Source organism: Lissotriton helveticus, chromosome 1_1, assembly GCF_964261635.1.
Source record: "Lissotriton helveticus chromosome 1_1, aLisHel1.1, whole genome shotgun sequence".
Taxonomy (NCBI): Eukaryota; Metazoa; Chordata; class Amphibia; order Caudata; family Salamandridae; genus Lissotriton; species Lissotriton helveticus.
This window is the reverse complement of record NC_136057.1, coordinates 121,355,332-121,376,866: the sequence shown is the minus strand read 5'-3', so window position 1 is coordinate 121,376,866 and position 21,535 is coordinate 121,355,332. Positions and strand designations below refer to the sequence as shown.

Here is a 21,535-nt window from a genome sequence, read left to right as displayed (position 1 = left end):
AAAGTATCGTTTTTAAAACAGAACAGTATGAATGCTGATGATAGCATGGAAATCGAAAGTATAGTATTTAAAACAGAACATTATGAATGCTGATGATAGCATGGAAATCGAAAGTATAGTATTTAAAACAGAACAGTATGAATGCTGATGATAGCATGGAAATCGAAAGTATAGTATTTAAAACAGAACATTACGAATGCTGATGATAGCATGGAAATCGAAAGTATAGTATTTAAAACAGAACATTACGAATGCTGATGATAGCATGGAAATCGAAAGTATAGTATTTAAAACAGAACAGTATGAATGCTGATAGCATAGTATTTTTAAAGCATAACGTTACGAATAGCTCATCAGTGTTAACACATACCGGACCCTGAGGTGCTTCCTCTGCTGATATGCGCTTGGGAATGTCCGGTCTCTGGAAAACAGTGCTTGTGAAGTTGACTCCGCACCAGTTGGGTTGGTTAAGGGGAGCACGCGCCCCACCCAGAGCAGTAGCTTATCCGCGTGGGACTTTGGAAACAATCCTGCTCGGACAATCATGGGGCAAGAGTGTGATTCTGGTGTTCGGCAGGACACCATAAAGTACCTAGAGAATGCACACTGCGTGATAGTGACATTCCGTCCCGCAACACTCTGGCCGAGCATTTTCCATGCCTATCCAATGTGGGGTCTAAGCAGGTGTTAAAGTCTCCGCCCCAGATTATGGTGCCTGGTTGCATCTCTCTCAGAGTCAACCAGAGTTTAGCATAAAAAGAAGGGTCGTCTATGTTCGGGCCGTACACGTTTACTTACGTCAGTACAGAGTCCCCGCAATTGCCCTGTAATACCACAAAGCGCCCTTGGTCATCTCGTATTGATTTAAGGTGAGTGAAGGGTACTGTGCGCTTTACCCATATCAAGACCCCTCTAGCGTATGAGGAATAAGAGGATGCCAGACGGAACGGAGACCACCTTCTTCCAATATGCTGTTCCCGAATGTCAGTGAGATGCGTCTCCTGCAGGCAAGCTACATCAATATTATGTCTGTCTAGATACGCCAAACACCTTGCGTATCTTCTGTGGATTGTGTAGGCCCCGTACATTCCATGTAATGAGATTTAATGGTCTACAATCCTTAGATGGACCTCCCATCTTGTATGTCAAAGTCTAATGTCAGCCCCCTATGTGTTTGCTGTCGGAGGATGCCAGCCACAGGTGTGTCAGTGTTCAATTTGCCGGTCAGAGTTTTCCGTTTTCCCCATATCCCCCCAACCCACTCCACCACCCCAAACCTAGTGAAGACATCCCTTACAACGGACATCATCCTGTCCCATAGCCAACTTTATAGAAAAGAACAAAGAAATAACATAATGCAATAAAACTGTGTGGTTCAGGCGTGGGGGTCAGAGCTGCCTACCCATTTCCAGTAACCTCAGTTACATGAGTCTGAGCCCGCCGCGTCATGTTATCAGCTCACCCACGCACGTTACTTTCAATCTTATATGTGAAGCCGTTGGGAACAACATTACATTTCTAAGATCGATCCCACCACATTTACTGGCAGCCATCATGTCTGGCAAGACATCTAGCAAATGCCCACTTATCTGGGAGCGCTGTCTGTTGTAGTCCTGTATGTTAAGCACCAGTGTCCAGCGTCTGCCGATTCTTGAATCATGTCCATGATCCCAGCCCCCCGCAGGTTCCATTCAGCCTTAGTCCAAGCTATTCCATGTCTGACATTGCGGGTTGTTCTCCTTGTTCGCTTCTTGATGATCTTCTCCTCACGCTCTGCTTCCCCTTTTGTTTCAGGAATCTCTGCACCTCCGCTGTGTCATTGAAGATCCGAGTTCTGCCCTCGGCAGTGATTTTGAGCCTTGCCAGATATAGCATTGCGTAGGGTACGTTGAGTACTCGAAGTTTCTGCTTTACATCCATGAACTTTTTCCGCGCTTCTTGCACTGCAGCGGTAAAGTCGGGATAGAGTGAGAAGTTCATCCCTTCATGGGTTAGCGTGCCTTGTTCCCTGGCTTTCCGCAACGCCGCGTCGCGGTCTCTGTAATTTAGTAACTCAGCTAAGGTGGGCCGCTGCCTGGACCCGAGACTTCTATGCGCTCTTTCCACGATGAACACCTCCGAAAAGGTGTCCTGTCCTAACATAGTGATTAGCAGTTTCTCAACATAGTGTTCCATTGGGCCCGTGTTCGTGGTCTCAGAAACTTCCATCAGGCGGATGTTGCTCCTCCTGGACCTGGCTTCCAAATCTTCCGTCTTTGACGCCATGGCCACCAGCTGTTTCTCTATTCTCGTTTGTTTCACCTCCTTTTGCACCTGTGAATCTTCAGCCTCTGAGATTCGTCGTTCCGCCATATCCAAGCGCTCTGTGTGCTTATCTAAGCGTTCCGACATTCTATCAACCCTGTCGGTTAAAGAGTCGATTTTCCCGTCTATGTTTGTTAGTGAGGTCTGTATGGTGTGAAACATAGTTTGTGTGGCGTCATTTGTGATAGCTCCTGCCTCTGAGGACATGAGCGGGAGCGGGGCCTGCGCTTCCGTGGTGTTATCCTGTTGTTTTCTGGCCTTGTCAAAAGTTATCTTAGGCTGGTTACGGTCCGGTTTCCCCATTACTCTACCGGTATTGATTATAGTGGGTCAGTTCAGGTGGTCTCTGTGTAGGTGGGTGCTTAGAGAGTAGGTGTGCCGACCGGGGGCGTTTCTAGGTGAAGGTCAGTGCAGTGGCGCTGGTGCGCGGTCAGCGTAAGGTTGTCGAGCGCCTTGGTCTTTCTGTTTCAGCGCCGGACCGCAGATGCTCGCCTGGGCTAGGTTCGCCCCACAGCTCTGCCTCAGTGCATCCGCCAAATACCCCCGGTAAGGTATGTTGCCGGCTCGGTGTCTGTCCCAGGCCCAGGGACCTGTCGAGAGTAGTAGCCCGTGTCGTCTTTTTCACGGCAGGCCGTTGGTCCCTCGGCGCGTCACCGATCCAGCCGCTGCTTACAAGCTTTCCACCGCAGTATGGTCAAAGTGTCCCCCTTTTCCAGGTGCTCAGGGCCTCCTCGTCTCGCACCACGCCAGCCAGATCATCATGATGACCAGCCGGATCGCGGCCCGCCACCCAGAGTCTGGGGGGCCAGGTCTAGGCCCGATCCAGCCCGCATCGAGGTCCTCGCAGCAGAATTATTTAGCGGGGGTGGGGTGGGGCGCCGTGCCAGGGGGCTCCAGCCTCAAAGTCTTCGGGCCTTGCTTCACGGTCGTCTTCCGGGCCTTTCCCAGTGTCCGTGCGGCCCTCACCCCCCCCCCCCCCAGGACGGGTCACGATGCGGAAAGTCTCAGCCCCTGCGCTCTCGATGTCTGCCGCGGCCCAGGACAGCACAGCGCGGTTCGGCGAGTATTGCGGGTGGGACTCACCATGTAACGTGGCTGACGTCCGTGATCTGCGTCGCGGGTCCCGTTTTACGCGAGGCCGGGGCTTCGGCCTCGCATTGCCGTCACTAGGCCCCCGGACTTCCAATCAGGTTCGTGGGCTCCGGGGTTTCGATTTTCCTCCCGGTTTCTGTCTCCGCTGTCCCGGTGCCCCCAACAGCCCTCGGCATGTGTCGGTGCGGGTTCAGCCGGAAAAAAAAGGATGGTTTCTTAAGGATTGCTTGGGCTCAGGCGAGGAGCTCGCTCAAGCAGCTGCCATCTTGCTTCGCAGCTAGCTCCGCCCCACCCACCCCCAACATTTCCTATGGAAATTAACATGGAGAAAACACGTTTTGGGATCCCCTTTTTTTCTCAGCCCCCGCTTGACGAATCACCCCCAAACTTCCAGGATAGGAGCTGACCTGTATAGACTTTTTTTCTGGGAGAATTTCAATAAGATTTGTCAAACAACACCATACTTATTAGCAAATCCAAAAATATTTTTCTGTGGAAACTAGGTCTACAACTACCACGGTCAGCAAGGGGGTCCCGCAGGGCTCCTGCTTGAGCCCGACCCTCTTTAATATTTATGTCACCCCTCTGGCCAGACTTATGAGATCCTTGGGATTTACTCCCATTTTGTATGCAGACGACACCCAGCTCCTACTTATATTTGATAAGAACACACCTAACATCGAACGGATGTTCTCTGAAGGCATGAAAGCCATCGCTGCCTGGATGCATGCTAACTATTTACAACTTCATTCGGGCAAATCTGAAATTATGTTGTTTGGAGGAGCTGCCACTTACTGGTCGCGTACCTGGTGGCCGGAAGAGCTGGGTACTGCCCCTACCCCTAAAGAAGTGGTTAAGAACCTAGGTGTCAGGATGGATCACAAACTTACCTTTGATACTCACGCTAACACTACTTCAGGATCTTGCTTTTACATTCTTGGCCTCCTGTGAAGGATTTTTCCCCTTCTACCCTCTTCTACTAAGAGAACTTTGATGCAGGCCTCGTTGCTTAGTAGATTTGACTACTGCAATGCCCTCCTATTCTCAGCTAATCAATCTGCCATAAAAAGACTTCAGGTGGTGCAGAATACTTCTGCCCGACTTACTGTCAACGCCCCAGCTAGAACACCCTCTGCACCTCTCCTGAACCAACTCCATTGGCTCTCTATAGGAAAAAGGGTAACATTCAAAATAGGCTGTATTATTCACAAAGTCCTCAATGGTCAAGGCCCTTCGTATTTTGCAATTAAACCCTCTGCTTACACCCCGGCATGAACTCTTAGGTCATGCTCTGAGCATCTGAGTCAAAAAGGCACATAGTGGTGGGAAAGCATTCTCTCATCTTGCTCCGGCATGCTGGAATAATTTACCCTCACACCTGCGCTCTGGACTTACTCTGGCTCAGTTCAGAAAGATGTTAAAAAACCATCTCTTTTAATCTTTCCTTCGTTTCTGGTATTCCCCACTGTCTTAAGCACCGAGATACGCTCATGGGTGATTCAGCGCTATACAAGTCAATAAACTTCAAACTTCATATAGGATATACATGAAAAGACAGGGTCTGTGGAGCAAATACCTATAATGACAATAGAAATTTAACTAAAACACAATATTCAAAAATAACAAGAAACACATCAGGGTTGTCAGCTGTGCCCACAGATCCTGGCGATCAAACCGGAACCCGCAAGATGGTAACAGCAAGGGTGAAGAACTAAATATACAGCCACAATAGACAAAGAGTTAGCAAAGAGGAGTGCTTAACAGGATATAATTGAAAACAAAGGACACACTTGGCAGAAAGTAAAAAACGAAAACCACTCGGATACAGGTAGCTAAGACTAAAGGAACAGGAAGACAAGAAGGTAGGAACTGGAATAAGAGGTAAATAAAAAAAAGGCAGGAGCTCGGAATAGATAAATACAAAAGGAGAGAGACTATAAGGGTGCACTAAATTGTACTGGTTCAGGAATCAAGAAAAGAAGGTAGCACTGAAGGCAGTGTTAGTTCAAGGAACAAGGAATTAACTATCTCAGAAATCAAGGAATCAAGCTACAGGAAAATAAGGGGAAAGAAATTGCACACTTGGCAGAAAGCAGGTAACAAACATACAGGGGAAACCAGTAGCAAGACAGTAGGCACAGGAAGACAGCAAACTTGGAACGGGAACAAAGGTAATGGGAGGGTAAGCAAGGACTGGCAAAAGGGAAATACAGTAGGGAGGCTGCAAGGGTGCACTAATCAGTACTTGTTTAGGAATCAAGCAAACCAGAAGTAGCTAAGGCTCAGGAGTGAAGATAGCCGTGAAAGCAGTGCTAGTTCAGTAACAAGGAATCGCTATAGCTCAGAAAGCAAGGAATAGGTATAGCTCAGGAACTCTGGAAACAATGATAACAAAAGCTCAAGAAACAAGGGTCGGCCTCGCAGGAACACAGCTACAGTGACCAACACTGGACTGAAGGGAGCTTGGGCTTCAAAGAGCTCATAGTATTCACATGCAGCAGGTGTGAGCAGCCTAACAGTTGCAAGCTACAGATGTGCTGTATTCCTCCACCCATGCTTGGCCTGCAGGGGTGGAGAGGGAGTAGTGAGCAGGGCATTACAGGTAATGGAGTTTCAAGCATGATCAGAGAGACTGGCTTCTCAAAACCCGGCATGGATTATGAATGGATGGGAATTTCCAAATAGCATCAAAATGGCTGTAGGTCAAGATATGCATAGATGGGAAGGTCCAGAAGCTTATTAGAACACTGGAGAGTCTCACAATTCAGCACAATGGTGGTGGGCAAAACAGAGCAGGGAGCGAGTCATGACATTTAGCATTTGGATCATGAGGCCTGGAGTCAGTTGGCCAGCGACTACGCCAGGAGGATAAGGGACCAGGACAACAAGGGTATGCAGGACTGAGAAGACAGAGGGAGCCGTAACCCGCGAAGACAAGAACCAGAAGTCTCGGCTACAAGAACAAAGACGAGGAGGACAAAGAATGCTAGGACATGACCCGGAAGCACTTTGACCTCAAGAACGAGCTGCAGCGACAGCAGGACCAGTGGGAACTTGAGGACTAGGATCAGGAGAAAAAGCAAGAACATATGGATCAATATCTTGATATCCAGATGTTAAAGGTTGGGACCAGGCCTTGAGGACCTGATCTAGGAAAACCAAGGATCTGGATTAGTGAGACTAGAATGAGTTCCAGCTGGACGACTAGTGTTGTGATATCCCTCTAGGGATGAGTGTTGCACTCTATAAATACAGTAAATAAAAAAGAACCATGACGGCCAAGTGTACAAGTACCAGCGCCATGGAGGACAAGGAGAGCCTGTGGGACCAGACCGAGAAGGACCAGTTCCTGAAAGACCAGGAATAAGTGACTTATACTGCCTGGTGCCCACCAGAATTATACTCTTTCCAAGTCAGTGCCTGCCTCACCTCCCCCCAACTCCACCCCCAAAAGATAGAAATTAGTGCTGCTGCTTTCACATTTATCCAGGATCCAGCAGCATGTCTCTTGTACCGGAGCCTTTCTTGAACTCAGATGGCACATCTCTCCTCCTTCCTAAGCACGATAACACAAGAGGAAAGAAGCCTCTGCGGAAGGGCCGCAAGAAGAGGGTGGGCCCCTCATCTGAGCCCATGCACGGGGCGACCCAGCTCATCACTGCTGAATTAATGCCACAAATCACACACACAAGCTGTGGGGATTTAATGAAGCTCAAGACCCTGCGTGTGCCGCTATGGGAGGGTGTGTCTTTCCTCAGAATCTGATGCACCTGCGTAGCGAGACAAGTAGAATCTACTACGCATGTGCAATGGGGGGTGAATCTCCTGCGCATGCTAAGTGAGGATGAGTGAAATCTGCCCATACGCAGTTAACGATCGAGTTCCCCCTTAACCTGAGAACAGGGTTCAGTGCTGAGGATTGAAAAATTTCCTAGTTAGCACGAAGGAAAGTTTCAGTTCTATTAAGGATGCGGAGGCGAGGATTATGCATATCTTATTAATAGCAAGTTCAAAGGTAAAAGTAAAAACAACACAGCAACAATACTACAACTCCCATGAACCAATAGTCCAATCCAGTAGCAGTCCGATAAGCTATATAACACATAAACCATCGCAGTCCTTCCTCTTCTTTGCTGAAGGAAGTTAAGCACGCTGTTCCTCATTCCATCTTTGATTCTGAACATGAAGTATGCAGCGTTCAAATTGGAAGCCAAAAGATTCCTAATGAGCAAATTCTTACCGTAAGGGGAGGAGGCACACCTAATTCGTCTGACTTTGTTCTTATCACCATGGTACCTCCAGCTACAATGGATCATCTCCTACGTTATTTTATTTATTTTTTCACATGCGTACACCTGTTTACTGTGTTATCCTCCATTTTTGGGTGCTGTTTCCAAATTGATGTTTATACTACCCCCTTGTTCTTTCTTTCTGCCTATTGTAAAGCGCTCTGATATCCTTCGGGATCTTGTTCGAGCTATATTAAACTTTATACATAAATAAAATAAATAAATAAAAATGTGGTCAAATACCTGCTTCCAGGCGATATATTTTGGCAGAAAAATCCATTTGAGATATCAAGTTTGGTTTTGTATTTTTTCCGCACAATGTTGTTTATTAGTGCGACACTATGTGAATTTTGTACTACAAATGTGCGACTTTCTGTGTTCAAGTTTCTGTAGTTTAACACTAGACTATATGAATAATCGTATTTTATCACAGGAAACAAGGGATTATTCATTGATGAGGTGCAATTTTTTATTACACCTCGGTACTCAAGTTCTTGGAGGATTTCCCTAACTTGTTTTTTAGCTTCATGCTTAATGGGGTATTATCTTTGAGGTTATGGAATGGTCATCAGTGGTACTTCATGGTAAGGGAAACCACCCTCCTGGTTGCAGTGTAACGCAGGAGCTAGTGCTAGTGCCCACTCCTTGGCATACAAGTGTATAACCGATTCTTGAACAAGGTCGAAATCAGGTCGACAATCCTTTTTAGCCAAAAGAATATTCTTAACCTTTAGTGAAGTCCTCCCAAAAGAGAAAATTAATGTTTCTAGGTACCTCCCCCTCCAATAGAAGTTGTATTTCGTATAAAAGATGGGGGACGCTTAACCTAGTATCGGGTGTCTCGACCGTGAAGTACTCACTCGGCGCTACTCCCACCAGACAATCCATCAGGTTCTGGTGAACTATTGTGACTTCTGTTGCTCTTTTTAGCATGGTCACTGCCCATTCCCTGCTCAGAAGCAGTGTCCTGAATATGCGGGGCATCCCTGACCGTAAGTCCAGCTACTTTCTTCTTTTTTAATTGAGGTTTGGAAGGTTTAACTTCCTGTTTAATGATGTAGTCAGATGAGCATTGGGATCCTTCGGTTTCACGTTCTCCTCCGATCTGGGCTTTGACCGTCCACCTCTCTCCAAATGCTTTTCGGATAACTCCTGAAAGGAACGAGATGAACATATATCAGTATCCTGATACCTCTTAGGTGGTCTAATGTTATCGCAGTTAAGCAGATTGTAGTTTTTTTCAGTAGCTTCCCGTGTAGGAGACCCACCCTGTAGTTTATTTTATATTTGTTTTTCTTATTCTCCTTCTACTTCGTTGTTGAAAAGTCAGGTGCTTGTTTAGAGTTATCATTTGCAGAATAACTCTTCAATTGTGGTTTACCAGGTCTGGCACTCAAATTATCTCTATCCAGCGTAGCTTATTTTTCTTCGATAATTATAGGAAATTTGCGCTCCTGCTATGCAGGAGCCAAATCCTTAAACGCTGGCATATAGCCAACGCTGCTGCTTCCCTCTTTATGTTAATTAACATTATGGAGGACACCGTTGCAAAATTGCCCATCAGTTTTATTCCCAAGTCCAGGGCAGGTACTACCCCGTACATTCTGGATCGGTTTAAGCACTTCTATCAAACCAGCCAATGAAGGAGTACCATGTGTTCTGATATATACTGCAGCAAAAACTATACCTCAAATTGTACAGTCTTCTAGTGAGGGAGCCATCCCCATTGTCAAGCTATTTGTTAATATTCTATGTTTTTCTAGTGAGTCCGCATGGGAATAACTGTCTCAAGCTGTCTTGTTTTTTGTACTCGCTGCCATAGACAACATCCACACCCTCCTCAACCAAGGGCACACTCCAGCTCTGATCCTACTCGATCTCTGTGCGGCATTCAACACCGTCTCCCACTGCACCCTCACCGGCAGACTTTACAACGCCGGCATACAGGGAACCGCCCTTGACTGGATCCGCTCCTTCCTCACCGGCTGAACCCAAAGAATCAGGCTGCCACCCTTCCTCTCCGAACCCACAGAAATCAATTGCGGAGTACCACAAGGATCGTCGCTCAGCCCCACGCTCTTCAACATCTACATGGCCCTCCTCGTCACCATCATCAAACAGTACGGACTCAGTATAGTATCCAACGTCCACGACATCCAGGTCATCCTCCCTCTCACCAAGGACACTACACAATCAGACAATAGTACATCTACTTCACCAGTTTGGTTTTACAATAATTGCACAAAAATCTCATCTGTGTCCGGCACAAGTGCAATCTTATCTGGGAGCTTCCATCAACACTCTCAATGCTCTAGCCACTCCTAATATAGCCAGGATTCACAATATCCAGGCCACACTATTACAATTTCAACTCATCCAATCATTACCAGCCAAAGTCTTCATGCATCTGCCGGGAATGATGGCATCCTGCGTTGCAATCGTACCTCATGCAAGGCTTCACATGCGTCCTCAATGTCTAGCGAGTTAGTGGAATCAATCACAGGTGACCAGATGTACAACGTTATTTTGCATGCGCAAACGGGTTTGTGAACCCGTTTACACATGCAAAATCACTGTAGGCCATGTACAATTCCAAAATAGCGAGTCGCAGTTTATTTGCGACTCGCTATTTAGGAATTGAGAGTCACAGTTAGGAAGGGGCATTCCCTTCCTAATTGCGTCCGCAATGCTATGTGTGAATGTTTTGCGACCACAATTGAGGTCGCAAAACATTCGCAAACTACCACCCTCTTGAAGAGGGTGGTAATGCAGTCGCAATTTCGAATGGGTCCCCTTCCACTTTGTGACTGTGTCTAAAAATATTTTTTAAGAACAGGCAGTGGTCCCAGGGACTACTGCCTGCCCTTAAAGAAAGAAACGAAAACGTTTCACTTTCTAAAAATTAAATGCATCCCGTTTTCCTTTAAGAAAAACGGGCTGCATTTAAAAAAAAAAAGCTGCTTAATTAAACAGCAGTCCCAGACGTGGTGGTCTGTTGAGCCCAGCAGGCCACCATCCGTGGTAGGGCTGGCATTCCCAATGGGCTCACAAATTGCGAGAGGCTCATTAATATTAATGAGCCTCGCAATTTACAAGCCCATTGGGAATCGCAAATCAGTGTAATAACAACTACTGTACATTTCATTTAGCGCCTCACAATAAGTCGCAAATTGCGAGGCGCAAAATGAAAGGGTCGTACATCTGGCCCAGGGTCTATTAACCGATCTTGTGTTGGTAGACCGCCGCAACCATCGCTCGCTGCAGTGGTGGAACCCTCAAAACTTAGCAAAAGGACAGCCTTTCATAGACCTGATTCCACAGACACATCGTTAACCGGTTGGGGTGCCCATCTTCAACATTACAGAGTCCAGGGTCTGCGGTCGGACAAACACAAACGTCTCCACATCAACTACCTGGACCTTCTAGCAGTGTTCCTGGCACTCAGCTTTTCTCACCCAACTTGTAGGCAAGACTGCCTTAATTTGCATTGACAACACGACAGCAATGTACTACCTACAGAAACAGGGAGGGACTCAATCTCTCCAGCTGTCTCCTAGCAGAACACCTCCCAGGAGAAGACCATCAGATTGCAGACCTGCTCAGCAGACACATGCAGCAAGTCCACGAGTGGAAACTTCATCCCCAAGTTCTTCTTCCCTACGTTCAAAAATGAGGTTTTCCTCAGATAGATCTGTTTGCCACAGTGCACAACGCAAAATGCCCAAACTCTGCATCCAGATTCCCACACCCAGCATCCAAAGGCAATGCCTATGGACGATTTGGTCAGGGATATTTACTTACGCTTTTCTGCCTCTCCTGCTAATTCCTTTACTAGTTCGGAAGCTCAGACAAATGTCCCTCACTGATCTTATTTGCCTCCACATGTTCTCGTCAACCTTGGTACTCTCAACCCATCAGTGGTTCCACATCAAAAGCTACATCTCACACCTTGTCTCCTCACTCAGAGCCATTGAGAAATCAGACATCCAATTCCCAGAGATCTCAACCTAGCGATTTGGCTCCTGAAGTCATAGAGTTTGGTTATTTACAAATACCACCAGACTGTATGAATATTCTCAAGGAAGCTAGAAAGCCTACTACTAGAGCATGTTATGCAGCAAATGGAAACATTTGGTTGCCTTTTGTAACAACAACATCAATCATCTTGATGCTTTTGTGCAGAACATAATTTGTTATTGGTTGCATTTACAGCAATGTGGATTAACTTACACATCCATTTATTTACACCTGGGAGTCGTAGCTGCATACTTGCAAAATAGACAACACCTATCTCTCTTCAGAGTACCAGTGATTAAAGCCTTCATGGAAGTATTAAAAAGGGTTATACCACCAAGTATTCACCCTGCTCCAGAGTGGAACTTAAACATAGTCCTTACAAGGCTAAAGGGCCCGCCTTTTGAACCAATGCACAAATGTCAGTTACAATTCCTATCATGGAAAGTTGCTTTCCCCATAACGATAACCTCACTAAGGAGAGTTGAGGAACTTCAGGCATTAACTATACAAGAGCCTTTCTTTCAACTTCACAAAGATAGAGTGGTACTACATACTAATCCTAAATTTCTCCTTGAAGGAGTTTCTGCTTAGTGGTAATTCTTGTGCGAAATCAAATTAAAATAATATAACATTAGCATTTTCATTATGTATTGAACCATCCAAATTCTTGTATAGAATTTATGTGCTGCAATGATAATAGAAGCAGATAAAAGTAATTAGCAAAATAAGCACATTGAACAAAATCAATAGTTCCACCATCTTTCTAAAATAATGTACATATGCAAGCATATAAAAACTGTATGTAGCATTTTCCTACTATGCTTTCCCGTGTGTGTGTCTGTTGGTCTCTGTGTTTCTGTCTCCCATTCCCTGTAGGGAAAGTATGTAGCTCCCCGTTGTAAAAGAGTCGGTCAAGAGGGAGCACACTGCATTGAATAATTTCTTGGTATGCACTTTGTTATCAGTATTACAGGAAATCACAATGATTGATTGTCTCTGTTATATTCTTCTTTCCCACAGGGTCTTCCTCTTCAGTCCCTTAGGTGAGCCTCGGCCGCGGTCGTCTCTCGGACAGAAGGTAAAGACTCAGGTAAGTGTTTTTGCTTTATGATTTAATCAAAGGAGGATGTGAGGGATAAATAATTGCTGCATATATGTGAAGGGAGGGGGTTGGAGCAACCAAAAGAAGAAGAGTAGCCGATGATTTCTGCTCTTGTCTTTCTTTTCTGTCTCACATATTTCCTTTTTCCTGGGTCCCTTTCACCCCTCAGCCTCCCCTCCCGTCCCTCTTTGACTCAGCCCCTTTCCAAAAGCCTGTAGACGCCCACGCACCTGGAAGAGCCACGTCCCTCCGGGGCCGTGGCGTGGTGACTCTGCGTCCTTCATTGAGGTCTGGTCTCCATCTGTTTCGGCTTTCCCTCCTCCACCAGGTTCGGGTGTTCCACTCGCCGACAAGCTGTTACCTCCCCTGGGCTCCGGTTTTCTCTCTCGGAAGGCTGTTAGGTCTTCTCCGTCCCTCCGGTCTTCCCCCGCTGGTTTTTCTGCCTCGCGTTCCCGTGCTGTGTGTAGCTGGACCATCTATTGACCAACCTGACGCGCTCTCTGCCCCCACCTTCTTGAAGCGTGTATCCTCTGATGTCCGTCCTCAGCTCCGGCTTAAGGGGCCACCTGCCAATTCCCCTCTCTCCACTTCTTGATGACAGCAAAGAGGACAACTGGTAAAAGGGGACTGTGAATATAGGAGGGGAGAAATATATGAAGGGATGGCATGGCACTCCTTATCCTCTATCCCATCGTCTACCACAGGGACTACCTGACACACCTCACCCCCAGATGTTTCCCTTTTGTGGAAATGAGGGATGCGCAAAAGAAAGTCCCTATTGCTGTTATCAGACCCTTTTCTATGACAGACCTCAAATGAGTAGTCAATGCCATCTCGTCGAATGGTGAAGAGGTGTGGTGCAGCGGCCAGGGCAGCTGACTTCGGAGCACAGGGTTCACGGATCGATCCCGGGCTCTGGCGGCAGCTCAGCTCAGCACCATGAGACTCTTGGCAATAGTTGACTTAATTGCCACGACGGCCCCCATTGCCTTGAGAGTCGTAAGGTTGAGTAGTTTGCGCTTTACACATACAGTTTTATTTTTATTTTTATTTACAGTAGGGTTGCAAAGCCAAAAAGCACTTGCAATACAATAGGTCTCGCATTAGGAAAGTTTGACCTATTTGTATTTTAAATGACAAATGTTTTATTTATGTGTTTGTTTTGAAAATAGCAAAACTAATAGCTTTGTCATTTACAATGCTAATAGTTATAACTTTCGCAAATGTGACACCTATAGCATTTGTAATGCAATATATGTTGTATTTACATGACTTAGATGTATTGATATTACAAATAACAATGCCTTTTAATTTTAGTTAATAATTTATAATGGCAGTAGCTTAAACTTTTGTAAATACCTTTTGTGAAGATTATGTTAAGTGTATTTTATTGTGACGAAAATTCAAGAACAGAAGTGAAATATTAACATATTTTTGTGACATATGTGATAAAGCTTGAAACATTGATAGAACATATTTGAACCAGTTGCTGTTGAATGGTTGCACAGATTGAACCTGTGGTGGTGCTGAGAGATGTTATGGTGGCGACGAGTGATGCTGTGGCGTCCAGTGATGCAGTGGTAGCGCATAATGATGTTGTGGTGCCCCTGAGTGATGCTGTGGTGGTGCTGGGTGATACTGTGGTGATGCGATAGATAGATAGAGTGAGTGCGATAGATAGAGTGAGGGCGTTAGATAGAGGCAGGGCGATAGAGGGAGGGCAATAGAGGGACGGTAATAGATAGATAGATAGAGTGGGCGATAGATAGATAGAGTGAGGGCGCTAGATAGACAGAGTGAGGGCGATAGATAGATAGACAGATAGAGTGAGGGCGATCGATAGATAGATAGAGTGATGGCAATAGATAGTGAGTGTGATAGATAGACAGATAGAGTGATAGATAGAGAAATAGATAGATAGATAGATAAATAGATAGAGCGAGGGCGATAGAGGGCGTCAGTTAGAGTAAGGGCGATAGATTGATAGAGTGAGGGCGATAGAGTGAGGGCAATGGATAGACTGAGGGCGACAGATAGAGTGAGGGCGATAGATAGAGTGAGGGCTATAGATAGATAGAGTGAGGGAGATAGAGTAATTATGTGGCGTGTAATTATGTGGCACTCAGTGGTATTTGGAGTGTATGTTGCGTTGAGCGCAGTGTAAATATGTAGCATATAATTATGTGGTACTGAGTGGTATCATGAGGAGGGTATGTTGTATTTAGTAAAGTGTAATTGTGTGGCGTGTAATCATGTGGCACTGAGTGGTATTGTTTAGGGTGTATGTTGCATTGTAATTATTTAGCATATAATTATGTGGCACTGAGTGGTATTGTGTGGAGTGTTGCATTCAGTAGAGTGTAATTATGTGGCATGTAATTATGTGGCACTGAGTGGTATCTGGAGTATATGTTGCATTGAGTGCAGTGTAAATATGTGGCGTGTAATTATGTGGCACTGAGTGGTATTTGGAGTGTATATTGCGTTGAGCGTAGTATACAAATTTAGCATATACATATGTGGCACTGAGTGGTATTTGGAGGGTATGTTGCATTGAGTGCAGTGTAATTATGTGACATGTAAGTATATGGCACTAAGTGGTATTTGGAGTATATGTTGTGTTGAGCGCAATGTAATTATGTAGCATATAATTATGTGGCACTGAGTGGTATTTGGAGTGTATGTTGCATTGAGTGCAGGGTAATTATGTGGCATGTAATTATGTGGCACTGAGTGGTATTTGGAGTGTATGTTGCGTTGAGCGCAGTGTAATTATGTAGCATATAATTATGTGGCACTGAGTGGTATTATGAGGAGTGTATGTTGTATTTAGTAGAGTGTAATTGTGTGGTGTGTAATTATGTGGCACTAGGTGGTATTGTTTGGAGTGTATGTTGCATTGTAATTATGTAGCATATAATTATGTGGTACTGAGTGGTATCATGAGGAGGGTATGTTGTATTTAGTAAAGTGTAATTGTGTGGCGTGTAATCATGTGGCACTGAGTGGTATTGTTTAGGGTGTATGTTGCATTGTAATTATTTAGCATATAATTATGTGGCACTGAGTGGTATTGTGTGGTGTGTGTGTTGCATTTATTAAAGTGTAATTATGTGGCACTGAGTGGTACTTGGAGTATATGTTGCATTGAGTGCAGTGTAATTATGTGGCGTGTAATTATGTGGCACTGAGTGGTATTTGGAGTGTATGTTGCATTGAGTGCAGTGTAATTATGTGGCACTGAGTGGTATTTGGAGTGTATGTTGCATTGAGTAGAATGTAATTCTGTTGCGTGTAAGTATGTGGTACTGAGTGATATTATGATGAGTGTATGTTGTATTCTGTAGAGTGTAATTGTGTGGCGTGTAATTATGTGGCACTGAGTTGTATTGTTTGTAGTGTATGTTGCATTGAGTGCAGTCTGATTATGTAGCTTATAATTATGTGGCACAGAGTGGTATTGTGTGGAGTGTGTGTTGCATTCAGTAGAGTGTAATTATGTGGTGTGTAATTATGTGGCACTGAGTGGTATTTGGAGTGTATGTTGCACTGAGTGCAGTGTAATTATGTTGCATATAACTATGTGGCACTGAGTGGTATTTGGAGTGTATGTTGCATTGAGTGCAGTGTAATTATGTGGTGTGTAATTATGTGGCACTGAGTGGTATTTGGAGTGTATGTTGCATTGAGTGCAGTGTAATTATGTGGTACTGAGTGGTATTTGGAGTGTATGCTGCATTGAGTGCAGTGTAATTATGTGACAGTGAGTGGTATTTGGAGTGTATGTTGCATTGAGTGCAGTGCAATTATGTGGCGTGTAAATATGTGGCACTGAGTGGTATTTGGAGTGTATGTTGCATTGAGTGCAGTGTAATTATGTGGTGTGTAATTATGTGGCACTGAGTGGTATATGGAGTGTATGTTGCGTTGAGCGCAGTGTAATTATGTAGCATACAATTATGTGACACTGAGTGGTATTGTCTGGAGTATATGTTGTATTCAGTAGAGTGTAATTAGAGTGTAATTATGTGGCACTGAGTGGTATTGTGTGGAGTGTGTGTTGCATTCAGTAGAGTGTAATTATGTGGCACTGAGTGGTATTTGGAGTGTATGTTGCATTGAGTGCAGCCACTATGTGGCGCTGAGTGATATTTGGAGTGTATGTTGCATTGAGTGCAGTGTAATTATGTGGCGTTGTAGGAGAGTAGGGTCTGCTTTCTTATGGTCACCCCAGATTTTTGCTTTTGCTTCACTGGTTTTCGACATAATGTGGCTGTGGGCCTGCTAATCAGAACCACAGCCTGCTCTTCTCTCTCTAAATTCACATCCATGTACTTTAGGTACATACCCAATTGGACATTGGTTCACCTTATCAGCCCCTGTACAGTGTACTATAGGTACCCAGGGCATAGGTGTATCCAAGGCCTACCAGGGGCTGCAGCATATCTTTTGCCACCCCTGGCTGGCTACCCAAACTGACACAACTGGCTGATCACTCAACTGGGGCAAGGTCGTGTAATCACCCCTTGCTTAGATATAGTATACCTATATCTAAACCTATATCTACACATATATATATACACCTATAAGTCACTCCTATGGCAGGCCTTAACAATCCTGGAGGCAGAGTGCTTGGTTTTATGTGAGATGGCGCTCTAGCATGAGCTGAGCCTGTCTGCAGCTGTCGGGACCAGCTCCCTTAGCTGTTCCGGGATATTGCCATACCATATACTCTTAAGTGCATTATAATCCTCGCGGTTACTTGCTAACTTTGGTTTGGCTTTATCAAAACATGTCGTGTAAGGTGTCATACGCTTTGGAATACTACCCCCTCTCCAGTCCTGGCGACGGGGGTAGCATTCCACCCTTCTAGAGTGAGAAGACATGTTACTTTGCTTAAACGCGGTTAAATCTAACCAAAGCCCCAGCATCACAAAATGGATGCTGCTGCCACTGACACGAGTCTCGCACCCTGCTGCTGACCGAAACTCCGGCAGGGGAGGCCTGGACAATAGATATCCTGTCACAGGGAGGTGTTACACCACCCCAGACAGGAGATAGTGGATTGTAGCAGGGAGGGTTGAATGAAACGAGACACTGCCTGGGGAGCACCAGGCTTCCCATGCATAGTCCAGTTCAAACCGGTGCTGGGACACTCCAGTCCCAGCTCTGGCACGAAAATGGACAAAGGGAAAGGGGTGGAACCACCCCCTTCCTGGGTTCCATCCATAGGAGGGACCTAGCAGGTAATCCAGCCCCTTGATTGAGAATAAAGGTAGGAGCTGTGCCCAGGAGCATTAGATTATCCTGAACGAAACTTTGATACAGAACTCTTGACCCTTCGACATCCCACTCGACGGGGAAGACTGAAGAATCTCCCTTGTGGTCAAGGAGTGACCACCCTGTGCAAACAGGCACCATCCAGCGCCGAACGGTTTGCTTTGTTGCAGTTCCCGCCGGAACTCGAGCGACAGAGATCGACAAGACCTAGCTTCCCTGACTTCTAACAGCCCGATCCACAGTCCCTGCGAATCTGAGACCCGTGGAGGCGACGTGAAGCGTGGAGCCGGCCATCTTGGAAAGACTGCGAAGTGCTGACCGTGCAGCTCCTGAGGCACCCTCAAAGCTGTACATTGGGGTTTGAGAAGCCCCTGCCCGAGCAGCTTGTGCACCGAAGATCTCCCCTCCACACTCCTCGAGTGCTGCGTGGGGCCCTTTTGCATTTTTCTGCTCGACGCTTTGGTCCGGTCGCTTGCCCGTTGGCTAGTGGCCCCAGAACCGACGAACCTTGAAATTTACACTGCAAGTCTGGTTGCTCCAGACTTGCCCTCGCTCCCCTAAAAAGGAGCCACCGCTTTGGCCTTCCTGGTCCGAGTAAGAAGCGATCTTCGAATCCTGCGTGGGTTGCATTTGACAAGGTCTGTTTGCTCCAATCCGGAAGCCGACACCGCCGACAGCGAGAGCCTTCGTGGGACAGCTCGTGCTCCACTCCTGGTCATCGTCGATGCCCCAGAGTCCACGTGGCAGCGGAGTCAAGCTTCACAACAACCACCTGTTTGCGCCCGACATCGCCTGGTTCCTTCCTGGTTCCATCCTGGTCACTGGCTAGTGACACAGACTCTGTCCCCTCTGCTTTCAGGTACTCTACATCTTCGATTCACCCTTGGATCCAACCGGACTCTTCTCTCCTGGCCGCCTGCAGCATCTTCATCTCCAGGCTCCATAGATCTACACGACGAAATTCGACACACTTTGGCACCTATGCACCCGCTTCCTGTGGGTGAGGTAACAAACTTACACCGGTGCTCCTGTAGTGGTTTACACCTCTAGTGTCCTAGTTTAAAGTGTGGTAATTCTATTCCAGTCGGAAGACTTCCAAAACAGTAACTCTTTAACTTTTACGCGCCATTGACTTTGCATTGGTGCATGCGTGTGCTTTAGGCACTGCACCCGTGTCCCGCGGGCCTCTCCCGACTTCATCACTGCTAGTCCCGATTAGTCTCAGCGATTCACAACGCCCTAGGCATTACCATTGTTCGAGAGGTGGTACTTATACCACTATTTTAGTATATGGTTTGAGTGGCCACCGGGCCTATCCAAGATTGTGCAACTTTTGAATGTTTAACTGTGCTTTTGTTTAAACGCTTGTGCCTCTGCACTCATAAAGAGTACAGAGGATTATTCTAGTAATAAATACATATATTTTTATAATTTATAACTTGTGTGGTGTCCTTTCATTTGATATTACAAGATTGCATATGGTATAACAGCTGGCTTCACATGCCCTCTTGAGTTTAGCCTAAAACTGCTTAGTCCATGCTACCCCTAGGATAGCTTGTCTATAAGGTTGACTTAACAACCACCACCATAAGGGATTGTTTGGACTGATACAAGGTGCCCACAGAATTGTGGACATCATACATCAGGCCAACTTCTCACAGGCGTGTAATTGTGTGGCACTGACTGGTATTTGAAGTGTATGTTGCATCGAGGGTGCAGAGTGTGTGAGGGTGCAGAGTGTGTGAGGGTGCAGAGTGTGTGAGGGTGCAGAGTGTGAGGGTGCAGTGTGTGAGGGTGCAGTGTGTGTGGCCTAAAGTAGTGTGAGGGCGCAATGTGCGTGGCCTAAAGTAGTGTGAGGGTGCAGTGTGTGTGGCCTGAAGTAGTATGAGGGTGCAGTGTGCGTGGCCTAAAGTAGTGTGAGGGCGCAGTGTGCATGGCCTAAAGTAGTGTGAGGGTGCAGAGTGTGTGAGGGTGGAGTGTGTGTGAGGGTGCAGAGTGTGTGAGGGTGCAGAGTGTGTGAGGGCGCAGAGTGTGTGAGGGCGCAGTGTGTGTGGCCTAAAGTAGTGTGAGGGCTCAGTGTGTCTGGCTAAAAGTAGTGTGAGTGCGCCGTGTGTGAGTGCTTAGTGTTTGAGTGCGCAGTGTGTGATTGCGCAGTGTGTGAATGCGCAATGTGTGTGGCCTAAAGTAGTGTGAGAGCACAGTGTGTGAGTGCGCAGTGTGCGAGTGCGCAGTATGAGAGTGTGCAGTGTGTGAGTGCGCAGTGTGTCTAAGTGTCAGTATAATGTACATGGTGCTCATGTAAATCACTCCGGTGCCTTCAGTTACACAAGTGAGGGTGCAGGACATGGCTGAAGCAGGGGGCTGAGTAAAACAGAGCATGGAAAAGGAGGTGGTGGGTTTAAAAAAAAACCCATGGTGGCAAGCAGGTCAGGGGCTAATGGGTTATAAATAATAATAATAATAGGGAAATTTATAAAGCGCATGGTTACGCTAGGAAGCGTGTTATATCGCCCACATAATATCTTGCCAACACGAGACCTAAAAACCACCTGAGGACGCTGGGGTTATTCCCTTTGTTACGACTCATCCACAAGAGGGGGACGTGATCAGTATACAGGACAAAAGGAGATCCCTCCAGATAATAGTGTAATATTTCTTCTCCCTTGGAAATAATTTATGGCTGATTAAGAGGATAGGGCGCTCAAGGCCTTCTTCTGTTTGTTGGGAAAGAACGCCCCCAGACCTACTTCCGAGGCATCTGTTTGTAGGATAAAGGGTTCCCTGAAGTTGGGTAAAATAAGGATAGGGCTGGACGTTAAGGCTCGCTTGAGCTCGCGGAATGCCTTTGTGGCTGCTTGTGGGGGATTTACCAGGTATTTGTTCCTTTTCTCTTTCTTCAGTAGGTCAGTTAGTGGTGCTGCTATTTCAGAATAATTGGATATAAACCGGCGGTGGAAGCCTAGTAAGCCATAAAAGGGATCTAATGCCTTTTTTAGTGGTAGGGAAGGGGGTGTCTTAGTTCTCACTTTCTCTTGTTGGGGAGCGATAGCCCATCCCCCAATAGATATCCCAAATATTTGACTTTGGTGAAGCCTATCCTGGACTTTTTGGAGTTCACGTGGAGCCCTTCAGTCCTAAGTGTTTGGAATACCTTCCAACAATGGACGAGCTGTTGTTCCCAGTTAGGGCTAAATATTATGATATCGTCTATGTAGGCTAAGGAGTACTCTTGCTGTTGGCAAAGAACTTTGTTCAAAAGTCTTTGGAACGTTGCTGGTGCTCCATGTAACCGAAAAGGCAGTACAGTAAACTTGTATAAGCCATTAGGGGTGCTAAAGGTGTTTTTTTCTTGGTCTTCCTGTTTAAGTGGTACCTGCCAATAGCATTTGTAAGATCGACTGCGGTTATATATTGGGCTTCGCCTAATTTCTCGATTAGCTCATCAACTCTT

General features: G+C 46.1%; 1 protein-coding gene across 2 annotated transcripts in view; it reads left to right on the top strand.

The window, feature by feature from the left end:
* LOC144768135 (uncharacterized) overlaps positions 1–21,535 on the top strand; it is a 48,176-nt gene that overhangs the window by 6,714 nt on the left and 19,927 nt on the right. For both annotated transcript variants that reach the window (XM_078651567.1, XM_078651575.1), the window contains exon 4: positions 12,723–12,792. The gene's annotated coding sequence lies outside the window, so the exon portion shown is untranslated. The remainder of the gene's footprint in view (positions 1–12,722; positions 12,793–21,535) is intronic.